Source organism: Camelus bactrianus, chromosome 3 (assembly GCF_048773025.1).
Source record: "Camelus bactrianus isolate YW-2024 breed Bactrian camel chromosome 3, ASM4877302v1, whole genome shotgun sequence".
Lineage (NCBI taxonomy): Eukaryota > Metazoa > Chordata > Mammalia > Artiodactyla > Camelidae > Camelus > Camelus bactrianus.
This window is the reverse complement of record NC_133541.1, coordinates 103,478,056-103,505,338: the sequence shown is the minus strand read 5'-3', so window position 1 is coordinate 103,505,338 and position 27,283 is coordinate 103,478,056. Positions and strand designations below refer to the sequence as shown.

Below are 27,283 nucleotides of genomic sequence, written 5' to 3'. Positions count from 1 at the left end.
GGTAATGATAACGGGATTAATACAAGAAGAGGCTATTATACTCATTAACATATGCATACCCAATTCAGGAGCACGTAAATATACCAAGCAAATGCTAACAGACAAAAAGGGAAAAGTTGACAATAATACAATAACAGTAGGAGACTTTAACAGACCACTGATAGCAACGCACAGATCATTCAGAATAGTGGTCTTAAATGACATAGTAAACCAGTTGGACTTAATTGATATCTATAGGATATTACATCCAAAAACAGCAGAATATACACTCTTTTCAAGTACACATGTAACATTCTCCAGGACAGATCACATACTAGGTCACAAAACAAGCCTCAACAAATTTAAGAGAAGAGAAATTATATCAAGCATTTTTTCTGACAAAGGTATATAATTAGAAATCAACTACAGGAAGAAAAATGGGAAAAAAAACACAAACATGAGGAGGCTAAACAACATGTTACAAAACACCAGTTGGTCAATGATGAAATCAAAAAGAAAATCTGAAAATACCCCAAGACAAATCAAAATGGCAACACAACTTTCCAAAATCTATGGAATACTACAAAAGCAGTTCTAAGAGGGAAGTGCAGAGCAATACAGGCCTTCCTCAAGAAACAAAAATCTCAAATAAACAACTTAGCCCACCATCTAAAGGAATTAGAAGAAGAAGAACAAACCATGCCCAACGTTGGCAGAAGGAAGGAAATAACAAAGATCAGAGAGGAAATAAGTAAAATAGAGATTTTAAAAAACAGAAAAACTCAATGAAACCAAGAACTGGTTTCTTTAAAAGATAAAACTGATAAACCTTTAGCCAGGCTCACCAAGAAAAAAAGTGAGAGGACGCAAATAAACAAAATAGGAAATGAAAGAGGAGAAATAACAACTGATACCAAAGAGATACAAAAAAAATCATGAGAATCCTGTGAGCAGTTATGTGCCAAAAAGTAGGCAACTTAGAAGAAGTGGACACATTTCTAGAAACATACAATCTTCCCAACTGAATGAGGGAAAAACAGACAGTCTGAACAGACTGATCACTAGCAGTGAAACTGAATTTGTAATTAAGAGCTCCCACCAAGCAAAAGTTCAGGACTGATGGCTTCACAGGGGAATTCTACCAAGCATTTTAAAAAGAACTAGTGACCTATCCTTCTCAAACTGTTCCAAAAAAATTGAAGAGGAAGGAACACTCCCAAATTCACTTGACTAAGCCCCATTTACCCTGATACCAAAAGCAGACAAAAACACTACCAAAAAAAAAAAAAAAAAAAGAAAGAAAAGAAAAGTACACGACAATATGTTTGATGAATATAGATGCAAAATCTTCAACAAATTGTTAGGGAAGTATATCCAACAATACATATAAAGGATCATACACCATGATCAAGTTGGATTTATTTCAGTGTCACAAGGATTGTTCAGCATACACAAATCAATCACTATGAGACACCACGGCACAGTAACAAAAAGAAGGATAAAAGTCACATGATCATCTCAATAGATGCACAAAATTCAAAATCCATTTATGATAAAAACTCTCATCAAAATGAGTCCAGTGGAAACATCTCAATATAAGAACACCTGTTTATGACAAACCGACAGCCAATACAATACGCACTGGAGAAAAGCGGAAAGCCCTCGTGCTGAGTTCAGGAACAAGACAAGGATGCCCACTCTCACTGCTTCTATTTAACATAGTATTGGAAGTCCAAGCCACAATAGTCAGACAAGAAAAATAGATAAAAATGTATCCAAACTGAAAGGAAGGTGTTAAAACTGCCTCTATTTGTGGGTGACATGATACTCCATATATCCTCAAGTCTCCACATAAAAACTACTTGAACTAGTAAATAATTTCAGCAAGGTTTCAGAATACAGCATTAACATACAGAAATCTGTTGCATTCCTATGCACTAAAAATGAATGATCACCATAAGAAATTAAAAACAATCCCATTTAAAATCACATAAAAAATACCTGTTAATAAACTTAGCTAAGGATGTGAAAGACCTATACTCTGGGAACTATAAGACAGTGATGAAGGAAACTGATGATGATTCAGAGAAAAGGGAAGATATCCTATACTCTTAGATTAGAAGAATGAATATCATTAAAACGGCCATACTACCCAAAGCAATCTACAGACTTAATGCAATTCCTATCAAAGTACTCATGACATTTTTAACTAGAACAAATAATCCTAAAATTCTTATGGAACCACAAAAACCCTGAATTACCAAAGCAATCTTAAGAAAAAAGAACAAAGGTGAAGGTAGCATGCACCCAGATTCAAAGATACAGTAATCAAAACGGCATGGTATTGGCACAAAAACAGACAATTCATTGGAACAAAATAGCCCAGAAATGAACCCATACACCTATGCCTGATTAATATACAACAAAGAAGGAAAAACTGGACAACTACATATAAAACAATGAGATTAGAACATTACCTCACACCAGATACAAACATAAACTCAAAATGATTTAAATACCTAAATATAAGACCTGAAAGTGTAAAACTCCTAAAAGAGAACATAGGTAGAACACTCTTTCCCATAAATTGCAGCAAAAATTTTTTTAGATATCTCTCCTAGGGTAAAAGAAATAAAAACAAAAACAAGCAAATGGGACTTAATTATTAAAAGCTTTTGCACAACAAAGGAGACCATCAACAAAACAAAAAGACAACCTATGGAGTGAGAGAAAATATTTGCAAATGACTTATCTGACAAGGACTTAATATCCAAAATATATAAACAGCTCATACTACTCAGTATCAAAATAAATAATCCAATCAAAAATGGGCAGAAGACCTGAATAGACATTAGACATTTTTCCAATTACATACAGATGGCTAATAGGCACATATAAAGATGCTCAACATCATGAATTATTAGAGAAATGCAAAATAAAATAACAATGAGATATCATCTCACACTTGTCTTCAGAATGACTATCATCAAAAAGTCTACAAATAACTGTTTGCAGGAATCTTAATTTGTGCAGTGACTATGGAAAACAGAATGGAGGTTCCTTAAACAACTAAAAACAGAACTACTCTATGATCCAGGAATTCCACCCTTGGGTATCTGGAAAAAATAAAAACACTAAGTTGAAAAGATCCATGCACCTCAATGTTCATATCAGGACTATTTACAATAGCTAAGATGTGAAAGCAATCCAAATGCCCATCAACAAACAAATGGATAAAGTTGTGGTGTATACACACACACACACACACACACACACACATATACATACAATGGAATATTACTCAGACATAAAAAAGAAATTCTGCTGTTGCAGCAATGTAGAGGGACCTAGAGAATATTATGCTTAGTGAATTAAGTAGAGAAAGGAAAATACTGTATGATAAAGCTTGTATATATAATCTAATAAATAACACAAATGCATGTATATACAAAACAGAATTACAGATACAGAAAACAAACTAGTAGTTATCACAGGGGAGAGGGGAAGGGGTTTGCAAATTGGGGGTATGGGATTAAAAGATATAAACTACTATGTATAAAAAGAGATAAGCAACAAGGATACATTGTATAGCAAAGGAAACTAGAGCCAGTATCCTGTAATAATTTTAATAGAGTATAATCTATAAGAATATTGAATCACTATGCTGCACATCTGAAACGAATACAATATTGTAAATCAACTATACTCCAATAAAAATAAAATTATCACCAAAATATGAGAAAATATGAAATGGGAAATTAAGTTATTTTTCATCATCATTATATGTTGACGATTCACAAAACTTATCTTCAGCTCATGCCTCTCTATTGTACTTCAGACCCCTATATCCTACTGCTTAATTGAAATCTTCCCCTCCTTTGCATGTCCAAAACAGAGCCTGATTTTTCATCTTCTCCCTGAAAGCACATGCAGCAAAATTTCCAATTCAGTAAATGCAACTCCATCCTTCCAGTCTTTCAGGCCAAAATGTTAAAGTCATCCTTGACTACTCTCTCACTCAAACACTACATATTTTCCTGGAACAAAATCTGCTTTTTCTACTTTCAGCCTATATAGAATTTGACTGTGTCACACCATCCCTGCTGCCATAAGTCTGATTCAAACCACCACCCTTTATCTCCTTGATTACTGGAACGGTCCCAACCAGTCTTACCTCTGACCTTTCCCTGAGTATCTATTCTCAACACAGCTTTAAGAATTATCTTGCTAAAATCTAATCAGGTCATTCTTCTGCCCAGCACCTTGTATTGGCTTCCCATCTTATTTAGCATAAAAGCCAATGTTTTTACTCTGAAGTACCAAGAACTACAAGTCTTATGTTACTGGCCTCCCATTAACTTTCTGACCTTTATATCATGTTATACTGCCTTCTGTCCATTTTATTTCTTGAGCTACAATGCTTTTCCTGCTGTTCTTCCAACATACTAGGCATGTTCCCTTGTGAACTTGTTACTCCCTATTCCTAGAATACTGTTTCTCAGCTCCCTTATTGGTAATCCTCACCAAATACCAACCTCTTCAGTATTTCATATCTTTCTTCCCTGACTGATTTTTTCTCTTCAGCATTATGACTCTATAACTGCTTTAAACTGAATATCTGTGTTCCCTTAAAATCTCTATGTTGAAATCTAAAGCCCAATGTAATGGCATTAGGAGGTGGGGCCTTTGGGAGCTGCTCAGGTCACAAAGGTGGAGTCCTCATGTATGGGGTTGGTGCCTTTATAAAAGAGACCTCACAGAGATCCCCCACTCCTTTTGCCAGGTGACGATGCAGTGAAAAGACAGCCGTCTGTGAACCTGGAAGCAGGCTCTCCCCAGACAATGAACTTACCAGTGCCTTGGTCTTAAACTTTCCATCCTCCAGAACTGTGAGAAATACCTGTCTGTCGCTTATAAGCCACCAGTCTATGGTATTCTTTTATAACAGCCTGAACAGACTAAGACAATAACTTGTTCATTATCTCTCCCAACAGAATGAAAGCATCATGAGGGTAGAATTTACTTTTTTTGTTTTATTTACTACCATATTCTCAAACACTAGGAACAGAAACACTCAATAAAAATCACTCAAGGAAACACGCAATAAGCAGCTGCTCAATAAATGAGGCATCATTGTCATCATCATCATCCTTATCAGCATTTCCATGCGTGTGGGTATTTTCCTTCGATTTCTAGCTGTGTGGTGCCTCCCTCCTTATTAATATATTTGCTTCTTTTTTATTTTACATTTTATCCTTTCCAGAAACAGACTGACAAAAATCCTTAAGTGTACTCAGCTTTTTTCTACCCCAGTGGTCAATGGTACAATGGCAGTAGCTCTAATTACCTCCCTAGAAAATTACCTCCTTAGTGTGCAGATCTGCTCCTGTTTCTGGTCCTCCAGGCACAAAGACATCAAGAAAACAAAGTTAATTAGGCACTTCAGAGTCTAGATGATTGCTTGACAAAATCAAGCCAGAGGATTTCCATTTACCCTGAAGGTTGGTGGAGTCAGTTTCTGTGAGAAGTGATTCAGAGATACACTGGTAGAAAATGATGCTAATCAAGCTATCATTGAAAGGCAATTCAGCCATGAAATGGATGGTCTGCCCTTCTGTCGGGAGTGAAGGCTGCTGGCTTGCTGTTGATGATTCCCAGTCTTCCTGAAAGAGGACCGACTCTGCCTTAACCCCAAGGATTTTCTTCTCCCAGCCTGCTGGGCTTTCCACTTGACAGGAGTTAATAAATGAGAATCATGTTAAGTTAGAACATATGTAGAACAGCAGTTCTCAACCAAGACCCATTTTGTCTCCAAAAGTACATCTGGCAATGTCTGGAGACTAGTTCTCACAACTGGGACCATGGCACTGGCATCTAGTGCATGGTGACCAGGGATGGCTAAACATCCCATAATGCACAGGATAATCTGCCACAACAACAACAAAAATTATCTGATCCAAAATGTCAGTTATGGTTCAGCTGAGACATGTTGATGTAGAAGAATCCTATCTTGAGTCTACAAATATTACCCATATTGTGTGACTTAAAAGCAACATATAAGAATAAGAGTCACCGCTATCTTCGCTTGGCTTCACTTCCTGCTTATTCTTTTACCTCTTTCAGCAAACTTTCCAAAACTTCTTGGCTGTTTCTCCTCATCTCCCAGACCTCTTAAAGTTGCCATGCCTCAGGCTCAATTCTGATTCTTTCTGCTCTGCATACTCACTCCCGAGATGATCTCATTCAGTCTTGTGACTTTAAACACCACTGACATGTTAACAGTTCCCAAGTTTACACCATTCCAGATTTAGAACTCCAAACTTGTTTGTCCAACTGCCGACTTGACTTCTCTATTGTATGCCTAGTAGATATTTCAAATCTAGTATGTCCAAAATTAAACTGCTAGTTCTCTCCTATTTCCCAAACCTGCTCCATCCATAGTCACTCAATGAATGATCAGGTTCAAAATACTACATTTTTCATCTTTTTTATTCTCATGCCCACATTCTATATGCCAGAAAAAAAAAAACTGATGTCCTTAACTTCAAAATATATCTAGAATCTGATTAATTCCTGTTATTTCCATCGACCCAGTGTCCTAGTCCATTTAAGCTACTATAACAAATATCACAGACTGGGTAGCTTATAATTAACAGGAATTTATTCCTCACATCTCTGGAGGCTGAAAGTGTGAGGTCAAGGTGCCAGTGTGGTCAAGTGAGGCCCCTCCTCTGAGCTGCACACTTTTCACTGTGTCCTCACAGGGTGGGAGTGGCTAGGGAGCTCTGCGGGATCTCTTTCATAAGAGCATGAATTCCATTCATGACAAACCTCTCTCATGACACAGTCACCTCTCAAAGGCCCCATCTTCTAACACTATCCCATTAGGAGGTAGGATTTCAAGATGTGGATTTGGAGGGAACACAAACATTTTTGGTTTGTAACAGCCAGGTTCAAGCCACCCTCACCTGGTGCCAGGCTTACTGCAACAGCCTCCCTCAACTGCTTTGAACCACTGGCTTGTCCGATGAGGTCAGGAGGACTAAATACCCCTTGTTTCCAAAAATATGTGAATGTATGTTTGCAGTAAGTCCTATACAAATATGTTGTATACAAATAAGACCCAATTATTATCGCTAATTGTATTAGTTTGCTCTTACTGTATAGACAGAAATGTTGCCTGCCATTCCAGTAAACAAGGATCAAACCATCACCCACCTCAGCTCCCCACTCCCCATTGTTACACCCTGAGGAAAATTCAGGATAGAGAAAAACAGGAAGAGTTAAGTTCTTTGAATATTGGTCCTAGGTAGCTAAGATGCACACCTCTGGAATAATTTCAATGAGCTTAGACTCTTGTAACTTCCCATATACAGAAAAACATTAAAATCATTAACTTGCTATGTCTGTTTCTGTAATTACTGGTAATCTTTTGATGTTCAACTACATTTTCTTTTCCAGAAAAAAAAAAAAAAAAGCCTCCTATATATCCTGTCTTCTCCCTTACCTCTTTGGAGCTGTTTCTCAGAGCTATCTGAGAAGCTGTCTCCTGGCTATAGTCCTCAGTAAGGTCCCCAAATAAAACTTACTTGCAACTTACAGGTGGTACATTTTTTTTTCAGTATAGACAACTGGTATAACAAATTCCAAAATGAGTGGCTTACATAACACAAATATACTTTCTTATAATTCTGTAGGTCAGAAGTCCAACACAGACCTCACTGCACTAAAATCAAAGTGTCCACCTGACTGTACCCCTTTCTGCAGGTTCAAAGGGAGAATTTATTTCCTGTCATTTTCCAGATTCTGGAGGCATTCTGCATTCCTTGGTCTGTGGCTCCCTTCTTCCATCCTCAAAGCCAGCAGCGGTCAGTCTAGTCCTTCATACATCCCATTACGCTGATCTCCACTTCCTTTTCCTTTCTCTACTTTTCAGGACCCTTGTGATTACACTGGGCCCACCTAGATGATCCAAGAAAAACTCCCAATCAACTGATTAGCAATCTTAACTCCATATACATCCTTAATTCCTCTTTGCCACGCAACTTTGCATTTTCACAGCTTGAGGAGAATGAGGACATGTGTACCTTTGGGGTGAGGGCTGAGGGGGACACTATTCTGACTACCACACTAATCAGAGCTTTTTCTAGTCCAGCACTACAATAATGATACTTGTTGCGTGACTACCCCAATTTAGTTTAGGTAGAGCTAACACTTGACATACATTTTTAAAAAATAAAATAACAAAAGAGACTATTTTATCATACACAAAATATTAATGTTTAAGTCAAATCATCTTTCATAGGGATATGTCTTCCTTAAAAAAAAAAATCAAAGGTAAAAACACTATTTGGAGACGGAATCTGTTCCAAAAAACTCATCTTTTCAGGACAACGTTAATCTAGAAAATGAGTAATAGTTCAGCTTACTTCTTTTTTGATCAATTTCTCTACTCCACTATCTATTCATGTCTTTGAGACAGAAGTAATGACAATAATTAGCTGAGGGCCTGCTCTGTGCCAGGCTCAGTTTTAAGTGTTTTAATGACGATTCATTTGAGCTCTCACGGCATGTTGAGAGAGGTGTTATTCTCTTCTCACAAATAGTAGAGTTGAAGTTTGGAGTGACTTGTCTGCCCTCATGAGAGACAGAGTGGGCACCTGAGCTGAAACAAGAAAGCCTCAGAGGCTTAAGGGACCTTCCATGGGGAATTCAGGAAGACAGTAGCAGAAACACAGTTGGAATTCACAAGGCTCAAATTCAATCTGGTCTTTTTACCACTAATCAGGTAAAAGATTAAGATTATGCTGATTATGTTTTTTTTTTTTTTTTAAGGGCCTCTTCTGCCTGGGAGAACAAGCAATTTGAAAAAAGCCAATTTCCAGGCAGCGTGTTTACTGTGTTCTTCATTTGGAGAGAGCATCCAATTCAAGGAATATTTTTGCCAGCAATAAATTCACTTTAACCAGAAAAGTTACAGAGGATTATCTTAAGTGCCTGCAAAGCAGAAATGACAAGTCAGAGGAACCATCCATTTCATTCACTGGTAATTGGATATAAAGTGCTGACCCTAAAAGACCATGCTCCAATAATGCAATTATTTGCCCAAAATCTTCATAAAAAGCACATTTCTTTCCCTTATGCTTCTCAGAGGCAAGCTGATTTAAAAATACCAAAGTCCAATGCAATGATTCAGAATACTTGTGGTTTTGGTTATATACCTGACCTCTGATCTTCCTAAGCTAAGGTGATGAACATAAACGGTGCTGTCAGGACCAAAACATTGCTAAATGTGACACCATAAATCATGCCCATTCGTAAATGTAGTGTCAGGCTCTCATACATTTCAGACTATTTTAAACTCATACTCCATTACTGCATGCTACGCCTGAATGAACCTGGGCGGCTTGATGCAGCAAGTGGCTCAGCAGTCAGATCAACCTGCCTTGACTGGCTCAACTCCCAACAGCATATCGGAGGCTGGACTCCCAGTTTTCAGCCTGCACCGTCTTACTTGTTTCCCCAACTTCTGGACTGATGGGACCAATTCTCTTGCTATTCAGAAAACTTTTCCCCCATTGGAGGGAATGCAGATTGGCCAAGACTTTCCATGTATATTTCACTGATTCAACCATGCAGGTAGGGGCTGGATGTCCATCTCCTTTCCTGAAGCAGAATGACAGCATGATCTTTCACTCTCAAAGCTCATTCCTCCTTTAAAGGCACTGATTTGCAAAACCAAGTTTCCTTGACTTTCATACTTAAAGGTTGAGATCTAACAGGGGATCTTGAACATAAACAGCTTCAGGATTCCCTAGAAATTTTATGCAATATTTTACATGTATAAGGGGGAAAAGACGTACTTTTCAGGGAGAAGAATTCATCAGATTTAAAAAAAAAGAACTGAATCAAAGTAAAACAGACAAAAAGGTCCTGCGGCCCACCCTAGCTTAAAAACAGTCTGGAAAGAGGATTGATGGTCTTTTCTTTCTCTAAAATTGAAATGCAGTTTAGTGCAGCCACTGTGGAAAACAGTATGGAGATTCCTCAAAAGACTAGGAATAGACTTACCGTATGACCCAAGAATCCCACTCCTGGGCATATATCCAGAAGGAACTCTACTTCAGGATGACACCTCCACCCCAATGTTCATAGAAGCACTATTTACAATAGCCAAGACATGGAAACAGCCTAAATGTCCATCAACGGATGACTGGATAAAGAAGCTGTGGTATATTTATACTATGGAATACTACTCAGCCATAAAAACTGACAACATAACGCCATTTGCAGCAACATGGATGCTCCTGGAGAATGTCATTCTAAGTGAAGTAAGCCAGAAAGAGAAAGAAAAATACCATATGAGATCACTCATACGTGGAATCTTAAAAAAATAAAAAACACACAAACAAAGCATAAATACAAAATAGAAACAGACTCATAGATATAGAATACAAACTTGTGGTTGCCAAGGGGGCGGAGGGTGGGAAGGGATAGATGGGATTTCAAAATTGTAGAATAGATAAACAAGATTATACTGTATAGCACAGGGAAATGTACACAAGATCTTATGGTAGCTCACAGAGAAAAAAATGTGACAATGAATATATATATGTTCATGTATAACTGAAAAATTGTGCTCTACACTGGAATTTGACACAACATTGTAAAATGACTATAAATCAATAAAAAATGTTAAAAAAAATTGAAACGCTAATTCTAAATGGGCTGATGTTGCAGTTCTGCTTTGACAGGTGCTGATGGGTATAGATGCTTGTTTGTGTCAGAGATGATGTAAAACAAGGCATATAATAATAAATATAGAAATAAACAAAAAGGAAAGCAAACAGATAAATTAGGTGCTTGTGATAGGCAATTAAAGGAAAAAAATTTCCTGTAATTCAGAGTATTGTGGAAGCAATAGGGCTGCCTGTAGATGCATACACAGAGCAGCCTGCAGCTACGTTTCATGCTGTCAACAGCCATGGGAACGCACCACCTGCAAAAGCCTGCCATAATTAATCATAGCAGGTTCCTCCCTTCTCTACTACTTCCTCTTATGTATGGATGTCACTAAAAATACAGCAAGATAAGAGCTACTATCAGGCTAAGCATAGAATGCTTCAAGCAATTACGAGGAGCACCTAACCTAGTTTAAGGAGTGGTTGGGTGTGGGAAGGCTTTTAGATTTCAGGGAGTTGAAGTCCAAATTTCGTGCTCAACTGTAAGGTCAGAATTGTATAGCTAGGGAGAAAGAACACTCCCTGGCAAAAACAGAATAGGATATTCCAAAGCCCAGGGACTATTTAGAATATGTTCTTTTGACAAACAGAAAGAAGTTCCAAATGGCTGGATATTAGAATGGGAGTCTTAGACCATCTATGATCACACGGTCCAAGTAGCCTGCTCTCAGTCATTAGTGATTTTTCATAGGAAATTCCCTTATAGTACATATTACTGTCTCAAATTCCTTTATTCAGCCATTCACTCAACAAATATCAATTGAGCACCTTCTATGATTAAGGTCCCATTCTTCCTATTGGGGATAGAGCAGGGGAAAAGACAGATCATATCCTGCTCTCATGGGGTGTGGCATCACCTTCATTTACTCATTTACTTATTATCTGTCTCCCTCACATCCAATAAGCTGTCCATTCCATGAAGGCAGGGACCTTGCCTGCCTTCTACCTTATTCTCTGCTCAGTATCTAGAACAGTGCTTAGAATTCAAGAGGTATTTAAAATTTTTTCTGAATGAATTAATTATGAAGGGCGTAGTGAGAGATGAGATTGGAGAAGTGGCTCAATTCAACTCATGAGGCTCCTGATAAGTCATGTTAAGAAAACTGAATTTTATCTGCAATGAGGATATTTTAAGGAGAAATATAACACGGTCAGACTTTTGCTTAGAAAGACCCTTCTGGCTATATTATAGAAAATGGGTTGGTATGAGAAGACTATAGACAGAATAACCGTTTTACATCATCGCTTCCTCCTTGAAACGTTGTTCTTGTATTCCAGGCCATGATTCTCACCTGAATTTCCTCCTGTCTGAGTTGTAGCTCCTGCTGCTTCTTCCTCCCCATCCTGTCCTCTTAACACTGGAATGCCCCCTCCCGCCCCTGGGGTGTTTCTGGACTTTTCTCCACCACAAGTTTTACTTAGTCAACCTTATTTCATCCCTTGGTTTTATATGTTGACAATTCCAACTGTTTATCACCAGAGGGACCTCTTTGAATTTTAGATTTACTTTAGGGATTTCACATTAGCTGAGCTGTTCCTCTGTCTGGAATGTTCCTTTCCAGTAAGTTCATATAATTTCTTCTCTCATCCCTTTTAAGTCTTGGTTTAAATGTCACCTTCTTGGTGAGGTTTTGTCTGATTTCTTAGTTTAAAATAGAAGCCTCCTCTTCACTAGTCCCTATATATTTTCATTGCTTTTATTTTTACCCATAATTTATTATCTTCTAATATACTATATGATATACTGATTTATTTTGTTTATCGTCTTCTTCCCCCAACTATAATGTAAGTTCATGGAGGTAAGGGATTTTAAACTAACTTGCATGCACACAAATACACATTTGTGCAAACATACATCGTAATGATATTAAGTTGCATTATTGAGTAAATATTCTGCAACAAAAATAAATAATAAAATTGCAGTAACTATAAATTACTGAGTCCTACCAATGAAAGAAGTGCCAAGAAAGAAGCCAGACCCTAGTTATAAAGATAAATGTCATCACTCTTGATGTAACAGGCTTTAGTTTATCTCTGTGTGTAAGTATACACATTCGTTTCAAGAGCAAATAACAGGTGTTTAATAAACATTTTGACTCAAAATACGCTTTTAATTTTTTGAATTGGACCAGACACAAGGAAACTCAGAAAGTGAGTCACTTTACGTTCTATATAGAAAAGAACTTAAAGAAATAGGGATATGTGTGCATGTGTGTAAGGGTACAGAATTCCTACATTAAGAATAGTTTAAAAAAAAAAAAGAGCTTTCATTCCCCTCTTCCACTTTTCGAGTAGGTATGCATAGTGGTTAGGCATTAGGAAGTCTGAGTTTCCTCCAGCTCCAGAGCTATGTGAGCAAGGGCAGGTAACCTGACCTTTCTGAACTTCAGTTTTATTATTCGTAAAACTGAAATAACATCACTTATTAGATATCTTTGGAGAGGGGATGGTAAGGACTAAGTGAGATAGTGTCTGTTCAGCCCCTGCAGTGAGTGGTGCCCAGTGAAAATTTAGTTTTCTGACACTGAACAGATATCAGATGTGTATCTACTAGATACCTGGCATTGTCTTTAGTTCCGAACATACAGGGACATGGAGCTGGCATGTTCCCTGCATTAGTTATTGTTATCACTGTTATCATGAGCAGGGACTGTCTTTTCATTAATCTGACTTGTATCTGTCCTTTGCTTTTCCACTCTGACAATTTAACCAACTCAAAAAACGGAATTTATAGAGCAGATCTGCTGTGCTTCTTGAGTATGGAAACAAATTCAGGATGGCTTGGCCACAGTCTACACCCACGTTCACTTGGCTGGTGATCATGTCCTGGTGGGACACTGTCAGTGACCGGGAACCTTCCTACGGTGCCCACACTGCCAGGTTCTCTGAAGAGAAGAGACTGTGGGAGCCATTTTTATGAAACGGATTCAGTTTCCTGAAGACTTCTTCCATACTCTACAATCTGGAGAAAGCAAAAGATGAACAATATTCCAGTCCCTGGGGAGCCGGTTTACTCATCTCTGAGATGACAGATTCTGTAGTGAAGAGCCCCTGTGAGGGCAGGTGGAGCTCTGCTTTTCACTCACATCACTGCCAGGCTTGTGCTGATACAATTACCGATTGGCTTGCGACTAAAGGAATCAATGTGGCTAAAAGCAAACAAACAAATGAACAAAGGCTTTCTGCCAAGGAAACAAAATATTGGATTTTAAAACTCAACACTCAAGAAAGGCCTTCAAGATCCTATGTCTTTAGTTTGAGAAAATCAACTTATGCTCCCTTAATTCCATCCCAGCCTGGGTTGTTCTCCATACCTCCTTCCTGGGAAAAAAATATTGACAGTACATGTATCTGATAGAGGACGTGCATCCAGAATTTATAAACAGCTCTTCCAACTCAAAAGACAAACAATTTGATTTTAAAAAATGGACAAAGGATTTGAACAACTGCTTCACAAGAAGATATATGAATGCCCATTAAGTGCATGGGAAAATGCTCAGCTTCCTTACTTAGAAAGGAATGCAAATTAAACCCACAATGAGGTGCCACTGCCTACCATTATAGTAGCTCAATGACAGTGATAATACAGAGTGAAGGCAAAGATTTAGAGCAACTGGAACCCTCATACATTGCTGGTGGAAATGTCAAATGGTGCCATCACTTTAGAAAACTATTTGGCTGGTTTGTACAAAGGCAAACATGCACTTATCATATGACCCAGCACTAATACTCGACATTCGCACAAGAGAAATCCAAGTGTATTGGTATCATTGGGAGCTTTTCAGAAATGAAGAACCTTACACACCATCCTAGATGGACAGACTCCAAATTTAAAGTATCACAACATCATTACGAAGTTTGCTTGCATGTTAAAGTTTAAGAAGCACTGGCCTGAGAGGTATTAAGCTCTCTCAGGGGAAGATACTTCTTTCAAATTCTTCAAGTGACTATCTTCTAATTCTCATGTTTCTTTTCTGTCACTCAAATCACCTCAGATAGGCAAATGACATCACTTAAATTAGTGGGTCATGAATGTCACTTAGAATCACAGCCAAAGAACTTTTCAAGCCCACATAATTCTGAGGCTTGATAATAGGAAATCTATTTCATTGCCAGGTACCCAAACTCATCAGCAGAATACTCTCAAGACACACATATATATAGCAACAGTGCTAAGTCTAATAGTAGATTGTAATACCAGTAAGAATTTTAAAATTTGCTAATAGTGAGATTTTACTGTGTGCCTAGCACTGTTGTAAGTGTATGTATGTTTAAGTATAAGTGTAATAATTTATATCTGACCACAACCCCTAGGAGGTCAATGTTATTCTTGGCAGCCTGAAAGACGGAATAACTTTCATAGAATCCATTACTGAAGAAAAAAATAAAGAGTTAAAAAAAAAAAAAACTATCTGATTTTTTTCTGGGCAAGTAGATTAGAATGCAGTAAAAGCTGAACTATAAATAAAGTAAAATCCAAACCATAAAACTTTCTTAAAAGAAAGGGAATTTGTTTTACAGTTTAATTGATCTGAAGGTAGAAATTGCTGAGTGGGTTCTGATTACCTTGCTGAAGATGCAAGCAATTGGCAACAATCATACCGATTACAAGCCATTTAAGCAACCTCAATTAAATTAGTGGTAATTCTAAACTACTCCATCTTGCATAGAGATTGGTTTAATTTTTCCATAAATTCAAATTCTGATTGTGCAAACCCTAATTGTCTAACAACAAACCAAGCTAGATTATTTTCATTTATCTTTAGGGGAATCTGAAAGCTGCATTCAAAGTTCTGGTAGGTGGACACAGAGACCGGTATATCATCATTGCAAGAAAATCTTATGAAGAAGACCCAAAGATCAAGCCCATGTGGCTGGCTTAATGTGACAAATAGGCAGGCTATACTATATGAAATGAGGAGAAAGTGACAGACTGAAGATCACCAGCATTTAAGAGCACCATAAAGTAGAAAATGTACTGGACCAGGGGTTTAGAGCCCTTACTTAATCCTGATTCTGCCAACTATTTACTGTGTAATCTTGAGAAAGTCTCTTTCTGTTAGTTAGCTATTGCTATGTGAAACACACACACATCCACTGGATTAAAACAACAAGCATTTATTTTGTACTTAAGAACCTGCATATGCAGGTTGGCTGGGGTTTGGCTGATCTTGGCTGACTTCATCTGGGCTTGGCTCTAAGCTATCATTTTGAGTCCACGTCTGCTCCACGGGTCACTCACCCTCCCTGGGCCAGCATTCCCTAAGGCACATCTGACCCATGGCCAAAGGCAGGAAAGCAAGGGCAAATTCAACCAGTGCAAGCTCATTTCAAGTCCTGGTGTCATGTCTGTCTGCCAAGTAAGCGGCCAAAGCAAAACACAAACCAAGCTTAAATTGAAGGGGGAGGGAAGTCTACATCATCGCTATGGGGCCATGGCATGAGTGTGCATGACCGATCACTCAGGCTATCATATAGCCTTGTCTTTAGCTTCCACATCCATAAACCAAGGAAGCTGGATTTCATAACTATCAGGACACTTCCAGTTCTTAACATCATTCTGCAAATGTAGAAGAAATTCCACAAGACTCCGCAGTACTGTTTATAAACTACTGTCTGGCAGGCTGGATTCAAACACGGTTTAGCCTGTCCGCAGAGAATTTTCAAACAATCTTAATTAGTTAAAAATATTTTTAAAACCAGGGTATTTCATACAAAAATCCAGAATTCAGATGTTTAGTGTAGGCTCCTCATATCTGGCAACAGTGATACTGACTAGCAGCTTTCCCTTCACGCAGGGCACACCTCTCCAGATCTTCACTCCTCCCCGCCTCACCCTCGAGACACACTCGGTCATCATACACCCAGCCCACTTCACTTACAACCCTGTGGCCATTTTCTGTTTCTACCCCAGGATTTCAGGCTGAGCTCCTGCTCTTCTATCACCAGCTACTCACATGCCTAGAGAAGCCATTTAACATACCTGGGTTATATTTTTCTCATTTGCAAAGGGAGAAGGGGAATTATGGGAGTCTTTAAAGGGCTTTCCTGCTCTACCATCCTGCCATTCCAAAGGCGTGAGGTCAAAGAGTATGTGTCAAGATATCTCATGAAGAAAGGAAAATGATCTATTTCAAGAGATGACCGGGTGGCTCTTTAAATGAAAATATGCAGACTGAGTTCAGGAACCTGAAAGCCAACTTGGCAATCAGGAGTGGGTGCTTGCACTGGGGGTCTCAAAGGAGCCCAAGAGAGAGAAGGAGCAATTAGAGAAAAAGAGAAATTGTTGAGTTAGGCTGAATAGCAGCAAGGTTTTCCTAACAGGCAAGTCTTTAAACTGGCATGCTTTCCCAGGAGAAGTGGCAGAAAGTTATTTAAAATAGGTCTGAATAAAGCATTTCAATAACCTACTGTAAACAAAATTGTCACTTAAACCAGGGCCATTGACTTAAGAATAGGTTGTTTCTCTCTCTTCATTTTGTAAGTTGACTTAGGTTCCTACTGTATAAACAATGAAAAAAGTCAAATCCTGGGATGGGGCTGGGAGACAGACAAATCCATGCTATGTTCACATGCATTCTTCAGGTCTATTAGTTTAACACAGATGGTTAAGACATCTCTAAAACAATCATCTATTTTGCACCAGCCATGTGTGTTAAACAAGCATACACAAAGCATGAATGTAGATACATTGTTTTGTACACTGTTATGAATGTTAAGTTTCAGGCTGTCACCCAGTTTGCCCAATAGAAGACAGAGATTTTTATTTTCCTCTTTATCTGCTGCACATCTTTTTTGGAGGTATTTTGGGATAATAGTGCTTGTTATTCAATTATTTAACACAGAGTGTTTGCTGACAACTCAGTATTCTATTTTTTTCCTCTCTTCTCTTTGAATAGGAAAGTGCAAAACGGGTCAAGGAAAATAACTGGCTTGGCTCAGGAATGGATGGAGAGAACACACACACACACTGAAAGCAAGGAAGCAACTGTCACCCCACCTCTGCCTCCCCACCCCCCATCTCATCAGCCAAGGTATTCAGGGTGACCAGGGAGAAAGCTTACAAAAACACTTTGAAGTGTGACATCAAATACAGGCTCTCCTGCAGGATTAACGTAATGAGGCAAGCAGGCACCTGGAATCAGCTCATTGTCATAAAGGGCAAATTTGATTAGAAGCATACAAGAATGTCAACTGATTACATTTGTAATAATCCGTTAACCAAAGCTGTGCCATGTTCATTCACTGAACAGACATTTACTATGCATCAGAGTTATTCTAAAAACTAAGGGGATAAATAACAAAAGTTATTTCCTACCGACCCATCTCTGGCATTCTGTTTCCAGGGCCTTAAAGGCACTAACTCCTTTAGCATTCTCATGCTGCCAGGGAGTCGTCTGACATTCATGAAAGTTATCTGATACACATTGGATTAAACAGACTGCACCTTGTGGATCTGGAGAAGGAGCTGATTAAAACAATGATGTGAATCGTTAATGAAGATAGAATGGGGAAAATCTAGGTGGGAAAAAGGAAAGTTTCGCTGGAGGAGTGTACTTCAAAAGTTTGGAATCTTCTCTATAGAAAGGTTATCGAAGAGTAAGTTTAGGGAATTCATAGAAAAGGAAACACAAACTACCAAAAAGTATAAGAAAAGAGATGCACTTCACAAATCTTCAAGGAAGTACAAAATAAAATAACAAAATATAATTTTAAACTATTTAATTGGAGAAAACACGATAAAGCACAGGAGGATTCGGGAGGAAACAGGTCCCACCACAGACTGTAGATTGGTTCAGCACTTTGGAGGCAACTTGGTCACATCTGTTATAATGTTAAATGCCTATCTCCTGTGATCTAATCGTTTTACATCCCAGAATCTACCCTAGAGACAGTCATTGGTTTTCAATAGAAGGCATGATCAAGCACTATTTGTATTAGCAAAAAACTGGAAACAACATAAATATCTCTTAATAAAAGAATAGTTCCATTTGGATGGTTGTGTAGAATCCTCCAATTTAAAAATGTTGTAAACTAAATGGCTAAAAAATATTTTGCATGCATATAATAAGCAAATCACCATGCAGTTCAAACAAAATGTGGCTGTTGGCAAAATCCAGCCCAAGGAACTTCTGCTTCAATAATCATTTAGATCCTTTATATTCCTTCATTCAAAATATACCTTTTTAAAGTGAGTAACACTAAGTAATAAATATAACTTTTTTGAGTATCTACTCGGTATAAGTTACCAAGTCTGATGTTTTTTATACATATTTTCTTGTCCTTGCAATAACCATGCAAGATACTTTCCCAGTTTAAATAGCTTTACAACTGAGCAAATCTAGAAAGAGGCTACAGCTATTCATGTGGCTGCTTTAGCTGAGCACACATAGACAGTGCCTGGGGAAGATGTTCGGTGCATCTCTTATTGGTTGATTGACCAAGATGACTTTAACATTTCCCTCAACTCCATTAAACTCAGACTTTTTTCTTTTCTTGATTCTAGGCACTGGCCTCCCTTTTCTTGAATATCATTTTTTTTAAAGAAAACTTGTAATTATAAATTCTTTCTTTGCTCCTTCAAGATACACATTTTTTTAAAAAAGGCCTCTTGCCACTTGGGACTGTCTTTCTCAAAGACTCGGGGGAGCCTCTGAGATAGAAACATCAAGAGAAATTGCACCCCTGGCTCCCAGTTTGCGTGGTAGGGCAGGAGTCTAACTTTGGCGTACCCCTTGATCTGAGCTGTCACAGAGATTCAAAAAAGTTTATTTTTCCTTCTGGTAAGACCAGTTAGCAAACACAGATGACCTATAACCACCGCCCATCTCTCAAAAACTCTCTGGTCCTTTGATTCAGCAGAGCTGATTTCAGACTCAGCTCAGGCCTCTCCCCACTATTGCAATTGCCTTGAATAAAGCCTCCCTTGCCTGTTTAAGTTTGGTACAGTTTTTGCTTTGACAGAATCTATTTTGTATTTTTCAAGTGATTGAGGGAAGCTGAGGGATGTATCAAGGAAAAGTGCTTAAGAGAAAGGATAGAAGAGTTCATTCAATATAAAGAAGGCAGAATCCCACTCATATCTTCTGTGCTACGGAAAGGGAAAAAAAAACCAAAAAACTCCCAGAACTACATAAACTAAAGTCAAATTTCGCAAAAGCCATCTTACATTTGTTTCTCATTTAGTACTATTCAGGTATTTTTTGCATCTGCCTACTCTTTGACTGTCTAAATATCAATTTTACAAAATCTCTCCTCCAATTAAGACTTGTTCTTTTAAAGTGACAGAGGAGCTAACTCAAATGGGTTTAAGTATAAAAGTAATCTATTGCTTCAATAACACAAGTTTAGGGGTATTCAGGCCAAGTGGGATCTGGGTGCTCAACAGTATCTTCTTCAGTGGTTGTTCTCTCCCTTTAGACCCTGAATTCTTCTTCTGTGCCTCCATTTTTAAGCTGGAGCTGTCTTGGAGGCCACAAAGTAGCTGCCAACTTCAGGGTTATATCACATCCAGTGGAAAAAGAGTACTTCTCTCATGTAGCTCTACCAAAGATTTAGAATTGGCTTATAAATAAACAAACTTGTATCACATGATCTTCTCTGATCTCGTCAATAAGGCATGAGAATGCTGGAAACAGCCCGACCTGAGTCAGGTGCTGTCCCTCTAAAGTCACAAGCAATAAAGATGAGGAAGAGGATTTCTCCAGAAGAAAAGCAGGGCACACTGCCCACCAAAGAAATGGAAACTATACTGACCAGGTTACACCAGCAAATTTCCACGCCTGACATTCCAGTCAGCTCCACTGATGAACAGAATGTTCTGCATCCACACAATATACGTGATATTTTAACTACACTTCTTTCAAAACACACGGCTCCTCCTTTAACTGCATATTACAATTCATCGTGGTTTCCTCAAAGTAAAATAAGGTTTATCGTTTGATCCCCAACCCTTCTAACATGTTTGCAGCAGCAAAGGGTAAATGGACCTTGGTAAGTTTCTCAACCTTCCTATGCTCCTGAGAGCAATCATATTCATTTCCATTCAAATATTGATTTATTCATTCAAAATTATTATTTCCAATAACTAAAACTACAACCATGAGACCACTAGTAACTAGCATTTATTGAGGGCTTACTATGTGTCAGTCAGGATTTTAATTACCTTCTGGCCCCCGTCTCTCTTCCACTTTATTGCCTATTATACAGAATTGCCTATAATTTCCTTCCTGCTTACTGTACTCTAGCTACACAAGCTTCCTTGCTGTCCTCAGGCATCCGAATCTCATTTCTATGACAGAGGCTTACTGAACCCTCTGACTAGAATGTTCTTCCCTCAGTTTTTCACAGGGCGTCTTCCTTTTTGCCATTCAAATATCAGCTGAAATATCAGGTGTACAGAGAGGCCGTCCCTGAACACTCAGTGCACATTACCCACCTACCTAAACCCACTTAATCTTCACGCAGTAACCTTGTTTCTTCTTCCTCCTCCTCCTCCTCTTTTTCTTCTTTTAATTTCATGTATCATTTCTTAGCTTCTCTTGGGTATTTGTTTCTTTTTTCCCTTGGCTCACTCTGTCCTTGGAAGGTAAATTTATGAGAGCAAGGATCTCATCTGTCTTGTTTCCTGCCATATCCTCGGTACTTAGAAACATGCTTGGCACATAGCTGCCAACACTTTGATAAAGGCATCTCTTTTAACCCTCATAATGACCCTAGAAGGTAGACACTATTAACCATCCCCATTTGATAAGAAAACCAAATTCAGAAGAGCTAAGTGCCTTTCCCTAAGTCACACAGCCAAGTGGCAAAGTCAGTATCTGAACTGGGGAATTCTGACTCTGGCACTCAGCTTCAAAGCCACAGTACTAACATTCTGTGGCTAGATCCTGTGCCGAGCGCTTAGCACAGAGGGATGAACAAAACAGACAATGCCTTATCATTCATGAGCTCAGAGTCCGGAGGGAGCAAGACCTCAACAGGTAATCAAACAAGTAACTCTAAAACTGCAGTTGAGTAATAACTGATGGGACGGAAAGGCAGAGAATTCAATGAGGAACTCACCAAAACAAGAGGAGAGTGGGAAGGGAGACTGCAGATGAATGGAATGGCACTGGCAAATCCCTGAGACATTTACCTAGTTCCAGGAAGAAGGTAAGAACTGGGGATACAAAAATGTGACCTGTTTTCACCCTTGAGGTCCTTTAGTTGGTTATGTAAAAAAAGAAAACAGATGTCAAGAAGAATATATAAAATATGACATTAAAGAAGAGACTCCAAAAAGGCCCTCAATTTTTAAAAGGTCAAATTGGTCATAAATAAATTTGAAATAGAAAAATAAAACAATTAGGTCGATTTATAGCTAGGTATTGAATTTCTCTATCTTATGCACTGAGAATAAATCCTCCTTTAAGGACCCACTAAATATTTGCAAAACATTGCCTTCCATTATTCCAGAACCGTAATGCCAGTCAATAAATCAAGAATCAAGAAAAATAACATTACAGGCCACATTCTCCATAATCAATGTCATAAAGCTACAAATTAATAACACCTGCATAAACAAATCAATTCAAATAACTTGGAAGTTAGGATAATAATAGCTCACATTCACTGGATGTTTACTACATACTTTCCGAGTGCTGAGATTCTTGCCTTGATCAGCTCATTTAATCCTCACAAAATCTTTATTAAGTAGATACTGTTATTATTACCATTTTGCAAGTGAACAAGCTTATGACAAGGGAGAGATCATGAAAGACGAGCTCAGTTAGTAACTTATACACGAAGGATTTAAGACAAGTAGCCTAATTACAAAGTGTGTGTGTGTGTGTGTGTGTTAACCTCTTTGCTCTTCTGTGTCTCCTTAGTAGTTTTGGGGTTAAAAAAGGAAAGAAGAGCAAAATAGTACTTAGAGATGAAAATAAAGATAATACAAGCAACCTAAGAAAAGCAAGAAGAATTATGAGTGAAATGTGTTGGTAATTGCTGAAGGCATATAATCCATACACATGGGTTTATTGTCTATTTATGTATCTGTTGGTAAGTGTCCATGAAATAAAGCTATAAATAAAACATAAGAGCAAAGATTAATCAATTAAAAATAGTCACTCTTAGCACCAACAACACTTCAACCTCAGCTTTCTTACAATGCTGTTACCCCCTTTTTATTACGGATATTTTAATCCAAAGTTCTTGTATAAATAGTTACACTTTATTATACATCACATACTACTACTAATATATTATTGTATCTAATTCTCATAACACTATTAATAAACACTATCATCTCTTTTTCAGATTATGAAAGAGGGTCAGAAAGTTTCAGTAACTTGCCCAACAGGCCTCAGTGAGAAATGGAAAAACAGAAATTTGAGCTTTAATCTTTTTTATTCTGAAGTCCTTAGCCTGTACATCACACCACATGACCACAGTTAAGTAACTGTAAACTTTCTGATGGCAAAGAACTTTTAAATTTAATTTGCTAAGTCTTAGAGCATCTAGCATAGCACCTACCACAAAGCTGGCTTTTCATAAACACTTTACATTAAGAATGAGGAAGAGGAAAACTGAAGATGAGGAAACAGCGCCTTACTTTATCTTTATATAAAGAGGATCAGTACAAATTTAATCTCCCCACCCCCCCAGGTAAACTATTAACCAACTTGCCCCAAGTTAAACAGTTTATTTTTGATAGCATTAAAACTGCAGTCCACTTATTTCTAATTATGTGCAATTCTCTGGATAGGAACTGTTTCTTTCATTGAATGTGAGCACCTTATGGCAGCAGAGTGAGGCCAGTTATAATTAAAAACTCTAAGATTTCAAGTTGATGACTTTTTCAATTTCTATTAATGTTTCTGAAAAGGTTTTGACTCTGCACTCATTTGTCCTCCTTACTGTTGAGTCATCTGAAAAACAGAGTTCATCTCTAGTTTCATCCAAGTAACTGATAAAAACTTTATAAAGAAAAACCATTAAGGAATGACCTCAGAGACATTCTTCTCAAGAACTTTAAAAATCTGGTAATTCACACATCATCTGACCCGCAGCCAGGGCAAGAATGACTTTGTCAAAGATTTTGCTGCTTTTCCTGATTAACTATGTTGATGAGATTCATATCGTTTACAAGATTAGAAAAACAAACTGAAAATTAGACTGCTTACAAGATATGATTTTTTCATAGTGGACCCCCTTGGGTACCTAGTGAGTTTCAGTTTCTCTTCGGCACGCTAACAAACCTAGCATTAAATAAGCTTCCTGTGACTTTTTCTTTGTGATCAGAATCAGGTTTGTTGGTTTGTAGATTTTGAAATTATGTTGTAAAAGAAAACCAGCACAATATTTATCTATATTCAGTTTCTGATAACTTGTCTGTTTTGTAATATTTCTCATGCATTCTGAAATGTATTTCCCTCTTTGTGAGAAATAAAATAAAACCATTTATCAAATAGCATTCATTTTTCCTTGCAACCATCTCATGCCATATTCTAATGATTATCATGAAGACTGGCTACAGTCACGTTTTTTGCCTTAAATCCCCAAAATATATGCTTTGAGTGCTTCTATTTTTCCTACAGCCACTGTAATGTCTACTTCATCTGACGGTAAATGTCATTGAAATATCTTCATTTATCTCATTTTGACACATTTGGCTCTTTCACGATCTATCCTGCAAATATGTGCTTAAACTTTTGCTGTGATGTAAGCAAAGAACACTCTGGCCTTTAAGATACACGCTAGCATTTAAGTGGCTTTAAGATGTTTAAAATGCTATCTTGTTCATTATTAATATAAAAAGAATTATAATACCAACCCAGCTAAAAATCCTTTCCTAATTCTGTTTAAAGATTAGAAAACATTGGCAACCATTCTCCAGCATAGAGCTTTTATTTATTTGTGATTGCCACAAATTTGAAGCAATCTTAATGTCCTGCATTATAATGTATCATGGAAGGTTATACAGAATTTAAGAATAGTGAGTTCTCTCCGTGTAAAGACACATAAAAATCTCTAGGTCATACTGTAGAGCCAAATCAAATCAGTTGAAGAAGATTAAAAACATACATTTACATACCGATACATATATATTTGAGTATACATTTAAATAAATCTGAGAGAATAACCCCAAATCTTGGAGTTATAAGATTATAAGAGGGGTTTACTTTAATATCATTAACTTTTTGTCATTCTAAATTTTACTACAAGCGTATTTTAACCTTACAACTAGAAAACAATATAGACTTTTTCTATTTTTGGAAAATTTTTTTTAGATTGTTTTTGAATGACCTCACTTCCTAATGAAATTGTTCTATGTTTTCATAAGTAACTTGGTGTTGCTGACATTGCAGAAATATTTAGATATAGAAATATCTTCTAATAGGAGAACATTCTATGTCTTACAGTAATGATAATGGCAGTGAACACTGACAACTGTAATACTTCACTGAACTGTTAGTATATGCTAAGCCTGCATATATTACATGTCCAGTCTGAAGCATGTTACTTTGGGGAAAATGTAATTATCCGTTTTTTACACGTAGGGCAGAGCTAAGATTCAAATTTTATTCTCTCTGACATCAAAGCTCATGGCCATACCTCTATTATCCTATTAAATCATGTCCACAGTGATGTAAATAAACGCAGATAGAAAGTATGCAGAATACTTGCTTATAAAAGCTACATTCCTTTTCCCACTAACATTCATCATTTCTTTAAAATAAGCTTACTGTTGTTGTTTTTTTTTTGTCACTCACATGTAGTATGACAAAACTCCTTCTATTGGGCCTTGGTGCTTCCTTGGTCCAAAAAAGATTAAAGGGTTAGATGTTTGTACTGAAGAAACACAAGACAAATTCTAACTATTTTCCTAATTTAGACACTTGCACACTGATGATAGATGATTTCTAAGACAGAAACAACAGTAAGAAAACAGTCTGGCTGACAACGAGACTTTGATTATAAGTGAATATTGTTTAAGTTTCCTAGGTTATGCTCAGGGTAACGGTTTTGAAAAAAATTGCATGTGTAGGAAATTATACGCTATTCTACACTTTTCAGGAGATAATCTGATAAATACAAGTGTGGTGTATTCTCTGAAAACTACCTTGAGTGGAAATAAATAGTGTAACTTACATGGCTCTTGAATGCAAAGCTGCACACTGGTTTAATTTTTAAAAGAAATAAAAGAGATTGAAATTGGATGATGTGTTAGTGGAAAAGCTGAGGTCTAACTTCTGAAAAGATGTGTGTGTGGTATGTATTTGTGTGCACAGTGTACGGGTAAGGGGATGGGTATTCAACAAAACTGTAGACGTGTGCTATACACATGGAAGTATTCGGAATCACACTTTTGAGGGCTTCAACATAAATATTTTCCTATACCTGGACAATTATGCATTTAGGTGTGAAAAGATTTTTTTTTTAAGATCTGATATATGCTTATTTTTTCAAGCAGAGTTTGTTTTGATACATGAAGCTCTTTTCACCATATGCAAAGCTGATCAATACAGAAATAACTCCATCACCCTAGCCTCTTAAACGAGTGAAAATTAGGACAATTGGAGGCTGACTGACTTGCCAGTCGTCAGGGTCCAACTACAGCTTGTTCACCAGATTAGTTATATAAAGACACTGTACTTAGTCAAATAATTCAGACTGGTTGGATTTGGGTGATGGTTGGGAAATGAAGAGGGTAACACTTTGATGAGTCACTGAACTGAAGTGGCTAAATGCCGTCTCTTCAAATCTTTACACTTTCTAGGAATAAGATTCTCACTTCCAGCTGCCAACCAAGCAGTTACTTCACACCTCTAGTCCTCAGATTCAGGAACTCCCTCCCCAAAGCCTCCATGGTTCCTGAGGTCTGAGCTGGGTGCCTGACCTGACATTTAAGGTCAGCTCTACAGTGCCTTGTAAGGCTTCTGGAGGAGGCTTTCTAAAAAAAAAAAAAAAAAAAAAAAAGCATTCTGACAGGAAACCTTTAAGAGACCTTTCACATCTTGCACATAGTATCTGTTTCTCTGAGTTCTTTATGTTCATTCCCTTTGGACCCTGGAGATAAATTTATCTGCTGAACAACAACAAGACGTTTCATACCTGCTATATGCTAGGCATTTATTGAACATTTACTGGGTGATTCTGGTTACTTACTGCTGCCTATCAAACCACCCTAAAGCTGAACGTCTGGAAACGACAGTGTATTCTTCTCTCTCGCTGTCCTGAGGGTTGACCAAGCTCAGCAGGGCAGTTCTCACCCACAGTGTCTCATGAGGCTGCAGTCAGACAGCAGCGGGGGCTGGAGCCACCTTGCCGCCCAGCTGGGCTGGACTCCAGGAAGGTCTCATCACTCACAGGTCAGGCTCCCCATGGTACCTTGTCCTCCTTCCTTCTCCCCGTGTGGTCTCTCATCTTCCAGACCTCTCCGCATGGCTTGGTCTTCTGACAGCACGGTGGTCTTAGGAGAGTTACACTTCGTACATGGTGTTTGACTTCCAAGAGAACAGAATGGAAGCTGTTGGGCCAGTTGAAGGCTCCCCACGGAACTGGCACAGTGCCATTCT

General features: G+C 37.8%; 1 pseudogene; it reads left to right on the top strand.

The window, feature by feature from the left end:
* The first annotated feature begins 9,371 nt into the window (after positions 1-9,371).
* LOC105065495 (nicotinamide phosphoribosyltransferase pseudogene) overlaps positions 9,372-27,283 on the top strand; it is a 32,972-nt pseudogene continuing 15,060 nt past the window's right edge.